The sequence below is a fragment of the Macaca nemestrina genome, chromosome 11, assembly GCF_043159975.1.
Source record: "Macaca nemestrina isolate mMacNem1 chromosome 11, mMacNem.hap1, whole genome shotgun sequence".
NCBI lineage: Eukaryota > Metazoa > Chordata > Mammalia > Primates > Cercopithecidae > Macaca > Macaca nemestrina.
Window position 1 is genome coordinate 32,088,692 of NC_092135.1, and position 16,521 is coordinate 32,105,212.

Below are 16,521 nucleotides of genomic sequence, written 5' to 3' on the forward strand. Positions count from 1 at the left end.
GCTAGCAAAGAGATCATCGAAATACACATGGAACTCTGTGAGATGAATTAACAGAACACTAAGCAGTTTCTCAGAAAGCTTCTTTCCAGATTTCATCTGAGGATATTTCCTTTTTCACCATAGCCCTCTAAGGGCTTCCAAATATCACTTTGCCAATTCCACAAGAACTGTCTTAGCGAAAGGCTTCTTTAGGGGAAAGCTGTAACTCTGTGAGATGATTTCACAGAACACAAAGAAGTTTCTCAGAAAGCTTCTTTCTCTTTGTTATCTGAGGATATTTCCTTTGGCCCTATAGTCTTCGAAGGGATCCGAAATATCTGTTCTCAGATTCCACAGAAATAGGGCTAGCAAAGATATCCTCGAAATACACATGTAACTCTGTGAGATGAATTAACAGAACACTAAGCAGTTTCGCAGAAAGCTTCTTTCCAGATTTCATCTGACGATATTTCCTTTTTCACCATAGCCTTCTATGGGCTTCCAAATATCACTTTTCAAATTCCACAAGAACTGTCTTAGCGAAAGGCTTCTTGAGGGGAAAGCTGTAACTCTGTGAGATGATTTCACAGAACACAAAGAAGTTTCTCAGAAAGCTTCTTTCTCTTTGTTATCGCAGGATATTTCCTTTGGCCCTATAGTCTTCAAAGGGATCCGAAATATCTGTTCTCATATTGCACAGAAATAGGGCTAGCAAAGAGATCCTCGAAATACACATGTAACTCTGTGAGATGAATTAACAGAACACTAAGCAGTTTCTCAGAAAGCTTCTTTCCAGATTTCATCTGAGGATATTTCCTTTTTTACCATAGCCCTCTATGGGCTTCCAAATATCACTTTGCCAATTCCACAAAACTGTCTTAGCGAAAGGCTTCTTCAGGGGAAAGCTGTAACTCTGTGAGATGATTTCACAGAACACAAAGAAGTTTCTCAGAAAGCTTCTTTCTCCTTGTTATCCGAGGATATTTCCTTTGGCCCTATAGTCTCACAAGGGATCCGAAATATCTGTTCTCAGATTCCACAGAAATAGGGCTAGCAAAGAGATCCTCGAAATACACATGTAACTCTGTGAGATGAATTAACAGAACACTCAGCAGTTTCGCAGAAAGCTTCTTTCCAGATTTCATCTGAGGATATTTCCTTTTTCAACATAGCCCTCTCTGGGCTTCCAAATATCACTTTGCCTATTCCACAAGAACTGTCTTAGGAAAGGCTTCTTGAGTTGAAATCTGTAACTCTGTGAGATGATTTCACAGAACACAAAGAAGTTTCTCAGAAAGCTTCTTTCTCTTTGTTATCGGAGGATATTTCCTTTGGCCCTATAGTCTTGAAAGGGATCCGAAATATCTGTTCTCAGATTCCACAGAAATAGAGCTAGCAAAGAGATCCTCGAAATACACCTGTAACTCTGTGAGATGAATTAACAGAACACTAAGCAGTTTCGCAGAAAGCTTCTTTCCAGATTTCATCTGACGATATTTCCTTTTTCACCATAGCCCTCTATGGGCTTCCAAATATCACTTTGCCAATTCCACAAGAACTGTCTTAGCGAAAGGCTTCTTGAGGGGAAAGCTGTAACTCTGTGAGATGATTTCACAGAACACAAAGAAGTTTCTCAGAAAGCTTCTTTCTCTTTGTTATCGGAGGATATTTCCTTTGGCCCTATAGTCTTCAAAGGGATCCGAAATATCTGTTCTCAGATTCCACAGAAATAGGGCTAGCAAAGAGATCCTCGAAATACACATGTAACTCTGTGAGATGAATTAACAGAACACTAAGCAGTTTCTCAGAAAGCTTCTTTCCAGATTTCATCTGACGATATTTCCTTTTTCACCATAGCCCTCTATGGGCTTCCAAATATCACTTTGCCAATTCCACAAGAACTGTCTTAGCGAAAGGCTTCTTGAGGGGAAAGCTGTAACTCTGTGAGATGATTACACAGAACACAAAGAAGTTTCTCAGAAAGCTTCTTTCTCTTTGTTATCGGAGGATATTTCCTTTGGCCCTACAGTCTTCAAAGGGATCCGAAATATCTGTTCTCAGATTCCACAGAAATAGGGCTAGCAAAGAGATCCTCGAAATACACATGTAACTCTGTGAGATGAATTAACAGAACATTAAGCAGTTTCTCAGAAAGCTTCTTTCCAGATTTCATCTGACGATATTTTCTTTTTCACCATAGCCCTCTATGGCCTTCCAAATATCACTTTGCCAATTCCACAAGAACTGTCTTAGCGGAAGGCTTCTTGAGGGGAAAGCTGTAACTCTGTGAGATGATTTCACAGAACACAAAGAAGTTTCTCAGAAAGCTTCTTTCTCTTTGTTATCGGAGGATATTTCCTTTGGCCCTATAGTCTTCAAAGGGATCCGAAATATCTGCTTTCAGATTCCACAGAAATAGGACTAGCAAAGAGATCCTCGAAATACACATGTAACTCTGTGAGATGAATTCACAGAACACTAAGCAGTTTCGCAGAAAGCTTCTTTCCAGATTTCATCTGACGATATTTCCTTTTTCACCATAGCCCTCTATGGGATTCCAAATATCACTTTGTCAATTCCACAAGAACTGTCTTAGCGAAAGGCTTCTTGAGGGGAAAGCTGTAACTCTGTGAGATGATTTCACAGAACACAAAGAAGTTTCTCAGAAAGCTTCTTTCTCTTTGTTATCGGAGGATATTTCCTTTGGCCCTATAGTCTTCAAAGGGATCCGAAATATCTGTTCTCAGATTCCACAGAAATAGAGCTAGCAAAGAGATCCTCGAAATACACATGTAACTCTGTGAGATGAATTCACAGAACACTAAGCAGTTTCGCAGAAAGATTCTTTCCAGATTTCATCTGACGATATTTCCTTTTTCACCATAGCCCTCTATGGGCTTCCAAATATCACTTTGCCAATTCCACAAAACTGTCTTAGCGAAAGGCTTCTTCAGGGGAAAGCTGTAACTCTGTGAGATGATTTCACAGAACACAAAGAAGTTTCTCAGAAAGCTTCTTTCTCCTTGTTATCCGAGGATATTTCCTTTGGCCCTATAGTCTCACAAGGGATCCGAAATATCTGTTCTCAGATTCCACAGAAATAGGGCTAGCAAAGAGATCCTCGAAATACACATGTAACTCTGTGAGATGAATTAACAGAACACTCAGCAGTTTCGCAGAAAGCTTCTTTCCAGATTTCATCTGAGGATATTTCCTTTTTCAACATAGCCCTCTCTGGGCTTCCAAATATCACTTTGCCTATTCCACAAGAACTGTCTTAGGAAAGGCTTCTTGAGTTGAAATCTGTAACTCTGTGAGATGATTTCACAGAACACAAAGAAGTTTCTCAGAAAGCTTCTTTCTCTTTGTTATCGGAGGATATTTCCTTTGGCCCTATAGTCTTGAAAGGGATCCGAAATATCTGTTCTCAGATTCCACAGAAATAGAGCTAGCAAAGAGATCCTCGAAATACACCTGTAACTCTGTGAGATGAATTAACAGAACACTAAGCAGTTTCGCAGAAAGCTTCTTTCCAGATTTCATCTGACGATATTTCCTTTTTCACCATAGCCCTCTATGGGCTTCCAAATATCACTTTGCCAATTCCACAAGAACTGTCTTAGCGAAAGGCTTCTTGAGGGGAAAGCTGTAACTCTGTGAGATGATTTCACAGAACACAAAGAAGTTTCTCAGAAAGCTTCTTTCTCTTTGTTATCGGAGGATATTTCCTTTGGCCCTATAGTCTTCAAAGGGATCCGAAATATCTGTTCTCAGATTCCACAGAAATAGGGCTAGCAAAGAGATCCTCGAAATACACATGTAACTCTGTGAGATGAATTAACAGAACACTAAGCAGTTTCTCAGAAAGCTTCTTTCCAGATTTCATCTGACGATATTTCCTTTTTCACCATAGCCCTCTATGGGCTTCCAAATATCACTTTGCCAATTCCACAAGAACTGTCTTAGCGAAAGGCTTCTTGAGGGGAAAGCTGTAACTCTGTGAGATGATTACACAGAACACAAAGAAGTTTCTCAGAAAGCTTCTTTCTCTTTGTTATCGGAGGATATTTCCTTTGGCCCTACAGTCTTCAAAGGGATCCGAAATATCTGTTCTCAGATTCCACAGAAATAGGGCTAGCAAAGAGATCCTCGAAATACACATGTAACTCTGTGAGATGAATTAACAGAACATTAAGCAGTTTCTCAGAAAGCTTCTTTCCAGATTTCATCTGACGATATTTTCTTTTTCACCATAGCCCTCTATGGCCTTCCAAATATCACTTTGCCAATTCCACAAGAACTGTCTTAGCGGAAGGCTTCTTGAGGGGAAAGCTGTAACTCTGTGAGATGATTTCACAGAACACAAAGAAGTTTCTCAGAAAGCTTCTTTCTCTTTGTTATCGGAGGATATTTCCTTTGGCCCTATAGTCTTCAAAGGGATCCGAAATATCTGCTTTCAGATTCCACATAAATAGGACTAGCAAAGAGATCCTCGAAATACACATGTAACTCTGTGAGATGAATTCACAGAACACTAAGCAGTTTCGCAGAAAGCTTCTTTCCAGATTTCATCTGACGATATTTCCTTTTTCACCATAGCCCTCTATGGGATTCCAAATATCACTTTGTCAATTCCACAAGAACTGTCTTAGCGAAAGGCTTCTTGAGGGGAAAGCTGTAACTCTGTGAGATGATTTCACAGAACACAAAGAAGTTTCTCAGAAAGCTTCTTTCTCTTTGTTATCGGAGGATATTTCCTTTGGCCCTATAGTCTTCAAAGGGATCCGAAATATCTGTTCTCAGATTCCACAGAAATAGAGCTAGCAAAGAGATCCTCGAAATACACATGTAACTCTGTGAGATGAATTCACAGAACACTAAGCAGTTTCGCAGAAAGATTCTTTCCAGATTTCATCTGACGATATTTCCTTTTTCACCATAGCCCTCTATGGGCTTCCAAATATCACTTTGCCAATTCCACAAGAACTGTCTTAGCGAAAGGCTTCTTGAGAGGAAAGCTGTAACTCTGTGAGATGATTTCACAGAACACAAAGAAGTTTCTCAGAAAGCTTCTTTCTCTTTGTTATCGGAGGATATTTCCTTTGGCCCTATAGTCTTCAAAGGGATCCGAAATATCTGTTCTCAGATTGCACAGAAATAGGGCTAGCAAAGAGATCCTTGAAATACACATGTAACTCTGTGAGATGAATTAACAGAACACTAAGCAGTTTCTCAGAAAGCTTCTTTCCAGATTTCATCTGACGATATTTCCTTTTTCAGCATAGCCCTCTATGGGCTTCCAAATATCACTTTGCCAATTCCACAAAACTGTCTTAGCGAAAGGTTTCTTCAGGGGAAAGCTGTAACTCTGTGAGATGATTTCACAGAACACGAAGATGTTTCTCAGAAAGCTTCTTTCTCTTTGTTATCCGAGGATATTTCCTTTGGTCCTATAGTCTTCAAAGGGATCCGAAATATCTGTTGTCAGATTCCACAGAAATAGGGCTAGCAAAGAGATCCTCGAAATACACATGTAACTCTGTGAGATGAATTAACAGAACACTAAGCAGTTTCGCAGAAAGCTTCTTTCCAGATTTCATCTGAGGATATTTCCTTTTTCAACATAGCCCTCTCTGGGCTTCGAAATATCACTTTGCCTATTCCACAAGAACTGTCTTAGGAAAGGCTTCTTGAGGGGAAAGCTGTCATTCTGTGAGATGATTTCACAGAACACAAAGAAGTTTCTCAGAAAGCTTCTTTCTCTTTGTTATCGGAGGATATTTCCTTTGGCCCTATAGTCTTGAAAGGGATCCGAAATATCTGTTCTCAGATTCCACAGAAATAGAGCTAGCAAAGAGATCCTCGAAATACACATGTAACTCTGTGAGATGAATTAACAGAACACTAAGCAGTTTCGCAGAAAACTTCTTTCCAGATTTAATCTGACGATATTTCCTTTTTCCCCATAGCCCTCTATGGGCTTCCAAATATCACTTTGCCAATTCCACAAGAACTGTCTTAGCGAAAGGCTTCTTGAGGGGAAAGCTGTAACTCTGTGAGATGATTTCACAGAACACAAAGAAGTTTCTCAGAAAGCTTCTTTCTCTTTGTTATCGCAGGATATTTCCTTTGGCCCTATAGTCTTCAAAGGGATCCGAAATATCTGTTCTCAGATTCCACAGAAATAGGGCTAGCAAAGAGATCCTCGAAATACACATGTAACTCTGTGAGATGAATTAACAGAACACTAAGCAGTTTCTCAGAAAGCTTCTTTCCAGATTTCATCTGAGGATATTTCCTTTTTCACCATAGCCCTCTATGGGCTTCCAAATATCACTTTGCCAATTCCACAAAACTGTCTTAGCGAAAGGTTTCTTCAGGGGAAAGCTGTAACTCTGTGAGATGATTTCACAGAACACAAAGAAGTTTCTCAGAAAGCTTCTTTCTCTTTGTTATCGGAGGATATTTCCTTAGGCCCTATAGTCTTCAAAGTGATCCGAAATATCTGTTCTCAGATTCCACAGAAATAGGGCTAGCAAAGAGATCCTCGAAATACACATGTAACTCTGTGAGATGAATTCACAGAACACTAAGCAGTTTCTCAGAGAGCTTCTTTCCAGATTTCATCTGACGATATTTCCTTTTTCCCCATAGCCCTCTATGGGCTTCCAAATATCACTTTGCCAATTCCACAAGAACTGTCTTAGTGAAAGGCTTCTTGAGGGGAAAGCTGTAACTCTGTGAGATGATTTCACAGAACACAAAGAAGTTTCTCAGAAAGCTTCTTTCTCTTTGTTATCCGAGGATATTTCCTTTGGCCCTATAGTCTTCAAAGGGATCCGAAATATCTGTTCTCAGATTCCACAGAAATAGGGCTAGCAAAGAGATCCTCGAAATACACATGGAACTCTGTGAGATGAATTCACAGAACACTAAGCAGTTTCTCAGAAAGCTTCTTTCCAGATTTCATCTGAGGATATTTCCTTTTTCACCATAGCCCTCTAAGGGCTTCCAAATATCACTTTGCCAATTCCACAAGAACTGTCTTAGCGAAAGGCTTCTTGAGGGGAAAGCTGTAACTCTGTGAGATGATTTCACAGAACACAAAGAAGTTTCTCAGAAAGCTTCTTTCTCTTTGTTATCTGAGGATATTTCCTTTGGCCCTATAGTCTTCGAAGGGATCCGAAATATCTGTTCTCAGATTCCACAGAAATAGGGCTAGCAAAGAGATCCTCGAAATACACATGTAACTCTGTGAGATGAATTCACAGAACACTAAGCAGTTTCTCAGAGAGCTTCTTTCCAGATTTCATCTGACGATATTTCCTTTTTCCCCATAGCCCTCTATGGGCTTCCAAATATCACTTTGCCAATTCCACAAGAACTGTCTTAGTGAAAGGCTTCTTGAGGGGAAAGCTGTAACTCTGTGAGATGATTTCACAGAACACAAAGAAGTTTCTCAGAAAGCTTCTTTCTCTTTGTTATCGGAGGATATTTCCTTTGGCCCTATTGTCTTCAAAGGGATCCGAAATATCTGTTCTCAGATTCCACAGAAATAGGGCTAGCAAAGAGATCCTCGAAATACACATGGAACTCTGTGAGATGAATTCACAGAACACTAAGCAGTTTCTCAGAAAGCTTCTTTCCAGATTTCATCTGAGGATATTTCCTTTTTCACCATAGCCCTCTAAGGGCTTCCAAATATCACTTTGCCAATTCCACAAGAACTGTCTTAGCGAAAGGCTTCTTGAGGGGAAAGCTGTAACTCTGTGAGATGATTTCACAGAACACAAAGAAGTTTCTCAGAAAGCTTCTTTCTCTTTGTTATCTGAGGATATTTCCTTTGGCCCTATAGTCTTCGAAGGGATCCGAAATATCTGTTCTCAGATTCCACAGAAATAGGGCTAGCAAAGATATCCTCGAAATACACATGTAACTCTGTGAGATGAATTAACAGAACACTAAGCAGTTTCGCAGAAAGCTTCTTTCCAGATTTCATCTGACGATATTTCCTTTTTCACCATAGCCTTCTATGGGCTTCCAAATATCACTTTTCAAATTCCACAAGAACTGTCTTAGCGAAAGGCTTCTTGAGGGGAAAGGTGTAACTCTGTGAGATGATTTCACAGAACACAAAGAAGTTTCTCAGAAAGCTTCTTTCTCTTTGTTATCGCAGGATATTTCCTTTGGCCCTATAGTCTTCAAAGGGATCCGAAATATCTGTTCTCATATTGCACAGAAATAGGGCTAGCAAAGAGATCCTCGAAATACACATGTAACTCTGTGAGATGAATTAACAGAACACTAAGCAGTTTCTCAGAAAGCTTCTTTCCAGATTTCATCTGAGGATATTTCCTTTTTTACCATAGCCCTCTATGGGCTTCCAAATATCACTTTGCCAATTCCACAAAACTGTCTTAGCGAAAGGCTTCTTGAGGGGAAAGCTGTAACTCTGTGAGATGATTTCACAGAACACAAAGAAGTTTCTCAGAAAGCTTCTTTCTCCTTGTTATCGGAGGATATTTCCTTTGGCCCTATAGTCTTCAAAGGGATCCGAAATCTCTGTTCTCAGATTCCACAGAAATAGGGCTAGCAAAGAGATCCTCGAAATACACATGTAACTCTGTGAGATGAATTAACAGAACACTAAGCAGTTTCGCAGAAAGCTTCTTTCCAGATTTCATCTGAGGATATTTCCTTTTTCAACATGGCCCTCTCTGGGCTTCCAAATATCACTTTGCCTATTCCACAAGAACTGTCTTAGGAAAGGCTTCTTGAGTTGAAAGCTGTAACTCTGTGAGATGATTTCACAGAACACAAAGAAGTTTCTCAGAAAGCTTCTTTCTCTTTGTTATCGGAGGATATTTCCTTTGGCCCTATAGTCTTCAAAGGGATCCGAAATATCTGTTCTCAGATTCCACAGAAATAGAGCTAGCAAAGAGATCCTCGAAATACACATGTAACTCTGTGAGATGAATTAACAGAACACTAAGCAGTTTCGCAGAAAGCTTCTTTCCAGATTTCATCTGACGATATTTCCTTTTTCACCATAGCCCTCTATGGGCTTCCAAATATCACTTTGCCAATTCCACAAGAACTGTCTTAGCGAAAGGCTTCTTGAGGGGACAGCTGTAACTCTGTGAGATGATTTCACAGAACACAAAGAAGTTTCTCAGAAAGCTTCTTTCTCTTTGTTATCGGAGGATATTTCCTTTGGCCCTATAGTCTTCAAAGGGATCCGAAATATCTGTTCTCAGATTCCACAGAAATAGGGCTAGCAAAGAGATCCTCGAAATACACATGTAACTCTGTGAGATGAATTCACAGAACACTAAGCAGTTTCGCAGAAAGCTTCTTTCCAGATTTCATCTGACGATATTTCCTTTTTCACCATAGCCCTCTATGGGCTTCCAAATATCACTTTGCCAATTCCACAAGAACTGTCTTAGCGAAAGGCTTCTTGAGAGGAAAGCTGTAACTCTGTGAGATGATTTCACAGAACACAAAGAAGTTTCTCAGAAAGCTTCTTTCTCTTTGTTATCGGAGGATATTTCCTTTGGCCCTATAGTCTTCAAAGGGATCCGAAATATCTGTTCTCAGATTGCACAGAAATAGGGCTAGCAAAGAGATCCTTGAAATACACATGTAACTCTGTGAGATGAATTAACAGAACACTAAGCAGTTTCTCAGAAAGCTTCTTTCCAGATTTCATCTGAGGATATTTCCTTTTTCACCATAGCCCTCTATGGGCTTCCAAATATCACTTTGCCAATTCCACAAAACTGTCTTAGCGAAAGGTTTCTTCAGGGGAAAGCTGTAACTCTGTGAGATGATTTCACAGAACACGAAGATGTTTCTCAGAAAGCTTCTTTCTCTTTGTTATCCGAGGATATTTCCTTTGGTCCTATAGTCTTCAAAGGGATCCGAAATATCTGTTCTCAGATTCCACAGAAATAGGGCTAGCAAAGAGATCCTCGAAATACACATGTAACTCTGTGAGATGAATTAACAGAACACTAAGCAGTTTCGCAGAAAGCTTCTTTCCAGATTTCATCTGAGGATATTTCCTTTTTCAACATAGCCCTCTCTGGGCTTCCAAATATCACTTTGCCTATTCCACAAGAACTGTCTTAGGAAAGGCTTCTTGAGGGGAAAGCTGTCACTCTGTGAGATGATTTCACAGAACACGAAGAAGTTTCTCAGAAAGCTTCTTTCTCTTTGTTATCGGAGGATATTTCCTTTGGCCCTATAGTCTTCAAAGGGATCCGAAATATCTGTTCTCAGATTCCACAGAAATAGAGCTAGCAAATAGATCCTCGAAATACACATGTAACTCTGTGAGATGAATTAAGAGAACACTAAGCAGTTTCGCAGAAAACTTCTTTCCAGATTTAATCTGACGATATTTCCTTTTTCCCCATAGCCCTCTATGGGCTTCCAAATATCACTTTGCCAATTCCACAAGAACTGTCTTAGCGAAAGGCTTCTTGAGGGGAAAGCTGTAACTCTGTGAGATGATTTCACAGAACACAAAGAAGTTTCTCAGAAAGCTTCTTTCTCTTTGTTATCGCAGGATATTTCCTTTGGCCCTATAGTCTTCAAAGGGATCCGAAATATCTGTTCTCAGATTCCACAGAAATAGGGCTAGCAAAGAGATCCTCGAAATACACATGTAACTCTGTGAGATGAATTAACAGAACACTAAGCAGTTTCTCAGAAAGCTTCTTTCCAGATTTCATCTGAGGATATTTCCTTTTTCACCATAGCCCTCTATGGGCTTCCAAATATCACTTTGCCAATTCCACAAAACTGTCTTAGCGAAAGGTTTCTTCAGGGGAAAGCTGTAACTCTGTGAGATGATTTCACAGAACACGAAGATGTTTCTCAGAAAGCTTCTTTCTCTTTGTTATCCGAGGATATTTCCTTTGGTCCTATAGTCTTCAAAGGGATCCGAAATATCTGTTCTCAGATTCCACAGAAATAGGGCTAGCAAAGAGATCCTCGAAATACACATGTAACTCTGTGAGATGAATTAACAGAACACTAAGCAGTTTCGCAGAAAGCTTCTTTCCAGATTTCATCTGAGGATATTTCCTTTTTCACCATAGCCCTCTATGGACTTCCAAATATCACTTTGCCAATTCCACAAGAACTGTCTTAGCGAAAGGCTTCTTGAGGGGAAAGCTGTAACTCTGTGAGATGATTTCACAGAACACAAAGAAGTTTCTCAGAAAGCTTCTTTCTCTTTGTTATCCGAGGATATTTCCTTTGGCCCTATAGTCTTCCAAGGGATCCGAAATATCTGTTCTCAGTTTCCACAGAAATAGGGTTAGCAAAGAGATCCTCGAAATACACATGTAACTCTGTGAGATGAATTAACAGAACACTAAGCAGTTTCGCAGAAAGCTTCTTTCCAGATTTCATCTGACGATATTACCTTTTTCACCATAGCCCTCTATGGGCTTCCAAATATCACTTTGCCAATTCCACAAGAACTGTCTTAGCGAAAGGCTTCTTGAGGGGAAAGCTGTAACTCTGTGAGATGATTTCACAGAACACAAAGAAGTTTCTCAGAAAGCTTCTTTCTCTTTGTTATCGCAGGATATTTCCTTTGGCCCTATAGTCTTCAAAGTGATCCGAAATATCTGTTTTCAGATTCCACAGAAATAGGGCTAGCAAAGAGATCCTCGAAATACACATGTAACTCTGTGAGATGAATTCACAGAACACTAAGCAGTTTCTCAGAGAGCTTCTTTCCAGATTTCATCTGACGATATTTCCTTTTTCCCCATAGCCCTCTATGGGCTTCCAAATATCACTTTGCCAAGTCCACAAGAACTGTCTTAGCGAAAGGCTTCTTGAGGGGAAAACTGTAACTCTGTGAGATGATTTCACAGAACACAAAGAAGTTTCTCAGAAAGCTTCTTTCTCTTTGTTATCGGATGATATTTCCTTAGGCCCTATAGTCTTCAAAGGGATCCGAAATATCTGTTCTCAGATTCCACAGAAATAGGGGTAGTAAAGAGATCCTCGAAATACACATGTAACTCTTTGAGATGAATTAACAGAACACTAAGCAGTTTCGCAGAAAGCTTCTTTCCAGATTTCATCTGAGGATATTTCCTTTTTCAACATAGCTCTCTCTGGGCTTCCAAATATCACTTTGTCTATTCCACAAGAACTGTCTTAGGAAAGGCTTCTTGAGGGGAAAGCTGTAACTCTGTGAGATGATTTCACAGAACACAAAGAAGTTTCTCAGAAAGCTTCTTTCTCTTTGTTATCGGTGGATATTTCCTTTGGCCCTACAGTCTTCAAACGGATCCGAAATATCTGTTCTCAGATTCCACAGAAATAGGGCTAGCAAAGAGATCCTCGAAATACACATGTAACTCAGTGAGATGAATTAACAGAACACTAAGCAGTTTCTCAGAAAGCTTCTTTCCAGATTTCATCTGACGATATTTCCTTTTTCACCATAGCCCTCTATGGGATTCCAAATATCACTTTGCCAATTCCACAAGAACTGTCTTAGCGAAAGGCTTCTTGAGGGGAAAGCTGTAACTCTGTGAGATGATTTCACAGAACACAAAGAAGTTTCTCAGAAAGCTTCTTTCTCTTTGTTATCGGAGGATATTTCCTTTGGCCCTATAGTCTTCAAAAGGTTCCGAAATATCTTTTCTCTGTTTCCACAGAAATAGGGCTAGCAAAGAGATCCTCGAAATACACATGTAACTCTGTGAGATGAATTAACAGAACACTAAGCAGTTTCTCAGAAAGCTTCTTTCCAGATTGTATCTGAGGATATTTCCTTTTTCACCATAGCCCTCTATGGGCTTCCAAATATCACTTTGCCAATTCCACAAGAACTGTCTTAGCGAAAGGCTTCTTGAGGGGAAAGCTGTAACTCTGTGAGATGATTTCACAGAACACAAAGAAGTTTCTCAGAAAGCTTCTTTCTCTTTGTTATCGGAGGATATTTCCTTTGGCCCTATAGTCCTCAAAGGGATCCGAAATATCTGTTCTCAGATTCCACAGAAATAGGGCTAGCAAAGAGATCCTCGAAATACACATGTAACTCTGTGAGATGAATTAACAGAACACTAAGCAGTTTCTCAGAAAGCTTCTTTCCAGATTTCATCTGAGGATATTTCCTTTTTCACCATAGCCCTCTATGGGCTTCCAAATATCACTTTGCCAATTCCACAAGAACTGTCCTAGCGAAAGGCTTATTGAGGGGAAAGCTGTAACTCTGTGAGATGATTTCACAGAACACAAAGAAGTTTCTCAGAAAGCTTCTTTCTCTTTGTTATCGGAAGATATTTCCTTTGGCCCTATAGTCCTCAAAGGGATCCGAAATATCTGTTCTCAGATTCCACAGAAATAGGGCTAGCAAAGAGATCCTCGAAATACACATGTAACTCTGTGAGATGAATTCACAGAACACTAAGCAGTTTCTCAGAGAGCTTCTTTCCAGATTTCATCTGACGATATTTCCTTTTAACCCATAGCCCTCTATGGGCTTCCAAATATCACTTTGCCAATTCCACAAGAACTGTCTTAGCGAAAGGCTTCTGAGGGGAAAGCTGTAACTCTGTGAGATGATTTCACAGAACACAAAGAAGTTTCTCAGAAAGCTTCTTTCTCTTTGTTATCGGAGGATATTTCCTTTGGCCCTATAGTCTTCAAAGGGATCCGAAATATCTGTTCTCAGATTCCACAGAAATAGGGCTAGCAAAGAGATCCTCGAAATACACATGGAACTCTGTGAGATGAATTCACAGAACACTAAGCAGTTTCTCAGAAAGCTTCTTTCCAGATTTCATCTGAGGATATTTCCTTTTTCACCATAGCCCTCTAAGGGCTTCCAAATATCACATTGCCAATTCCACAAGAACTGTCTTAGCGAAAGGCTTCTTGAGGGGAAAGCTGTAACTCTGTGAGATGATTTCACAGAACACAAAGAAGTTTCTCAGAAAGCTTCTTTCTCTTTGTTATCCGAGGATATTTCCTTTGGCCCTATAGTCTTCGAAGGGATCCGAAATATCTGTTCTCAGATTCCACAGAAATAGGGCTAGCAAAGAGATCCTCGAAATACACATGTAACTCTGTGAGATGAATTAACAGAACACTAAGCAGTTTCTCAGAAAGCTTCTTTCCAGATTTCATGTGAGGATATTTCCTTTTTCACCATAGCCCTCTATGGGCTTCCAAATATCACTTTGCCAATTCCACAAGAACTGTCTTAGCGAAAGGCTTCTTCAGGGGAAAGCTGTAACTCTGTGAGATGATTTCACAGAACACAAAGAAGTTTCTCAGAAAGCTTCTTTCTCTTTGTTATCGGAGGATATTTCCTTTGGCCCTATAGTCTTCAAAGGGATCCGAAATATCTGTTGTCAGATTCCACAGAAATAGGGCTAGCAAAGAGATCTTCGAAATACACATGTAACTCTGTGAGATGAATTAACAGAACACTAAGCAGTTTCGCAGAAAGCTTCTTTCCAGATTTCATCTGACGATATTTCCTTTTTCCCCATAGCCCTCTATGGGCTTCCAAATATCACTTTGCCAATTCCACAAGAACTGTCTTAGCGAAAGGCTTCTTGAGGGGAAAGCTGTAACTCTGTGAGATGATTTCACAGAACACAAAGAAGTTTCTCAGAAAGCTTCTTTCTCTTTGTTATCGGAGGATATTTCCTTTGGCCCTATAGTCTTCAAAGGGATCCGAAATATCTGTTCTCAGATACCACAGAAATTGGGCTAGCAAAGAGATCCTCGAAATACACATGTAACTCTGTGAGATGAATTAACAGAACACTAAGCAGTTTCTCAGAAAGCTTCTTTCCAGATTTCATCTGACGATATTTCCTTTTTCACCATAGCCCTCTATGGGCTTCCAAATATCACTTTGCCAATTCCACAAGAACTGTCTTAGCGAAAGGCTTATTGAGGGGAAAGCTGTAACTCTGTGAGATGATTTCACAGAACACAAAGAAGTTTTCACAGAAAGCTTCTTTCTCTTTGTTATCGGAGGATATTTCCTTTGGCCCTATAGTCTTCAAAGGGATCCGAAATATCTGTTCTCAGATTCCACAGAAATAGGGGTAGCAAAGAGATCCTCGAAATACACATGTAACTCTGTGAGATGAATTAACAGAACACTAAGCAGTTTCTCAGAAAGCTTCTTTCCAGATTTCATCTGAGGATATTTCCTTTTTCCCCATAGCCCTCTAGGGGCTTCCAAATATCACTTTGCCAATTCCACAAGAACTGTCTTAGCGAAAGGCTTCTTGAGGGGAAAGCTGTAACTCTGTGAGATGATTTCACAGAACACAAAGAAGTTTCTCAGAAAGCTTCTTTCTCTTTGTTATCCGAGGATATTTCCTTTGGCCCTATAGTCTTCAAAGGGATCCGAAATATCTGTTCTCAGATTCCACAGAAATAGGGCTAGAAAAGAGATCCTCGAAATACACATGGAACTCTGTGAGATGATTTCACAGAACACTAAGCAGTTTCTCAGAAAGCTTCTTTCCAGATTTCATCTGAGGATATTTCCTTTTTCACCATAGCCCTCTAAGGGCTTCCAAATATCACTTTGCCAATTCCACAAGAACTATCTTAGCGAAAGGCTTCTTGAGGGGAAAGCTGTAACTCTGTGAGATGATTTCACAGAACACAAAGAAGTTTCTCAGAAAGCTTCTTTCTCTTTGTTATCCGAGGATATTTCCTTTGGCCCTATAGTCTTCAAAGGGATCCGAAATATCTGTTCTCAGATTCCACAGAAATAGGGCTAGCAAAGAGATCCTCGAAATACACATGTAACTCTGTGAGATGAATTAACAGAACACTAAGCAGTTTCTCAGAAAGCTTCTTTCCAGATTTCATCTGACGATATTTCCTTTTTCACCATAGCCTTCTATGGGCTTCAAAATATCACTTTTCAAATTCCACAAGAACTGTCTTAGCGAAAGGCTTCTTGAGGGGAAAGCTGTAACTCTGTGAGATGATTTCACAGAACACAAAGAAGTTTCTCAGAAAGCTTCTTTCTCTTTGTTATCGCAGGATATTTCCTTTGGCCCTATAGTCTTCAAAGGGATCCGAAATATCTGTTCTCATATTGCACAGAAATAGGGCTAGCAAGGAGATCCTCGAAATACACATGTAACTCTGTGAGATGAATTAACAGAACACTAAGCAGTTTCTCAGGCAGCTTCTTTCCAGATTTCATCTGAGGATAATTCCTTTTTCACCATAGCCCTCTATGGGCTTCCAAATATCACTTTGCCAATTCCACAAGAACTGTCTTAGCGAAAGGCTTCTTGAGGGGAAAGCTGTAACTCTGTGAGATGATTTCACAGAACACAAAGAAGTTTCTCAGAAAGCTTCTTTCTCTTTGTTATCGTAGGATATTTCCTTTCGCCCTATAGTCTTCAAAGGGATCCGAAATATCTGTTCTCAGATTCCACAGAAATAGAGCTAGCAAAGAGATACTCGAAATACATATGTAACTGTGAGATGAATTAACAGAACACTAAGCAGTTTCGC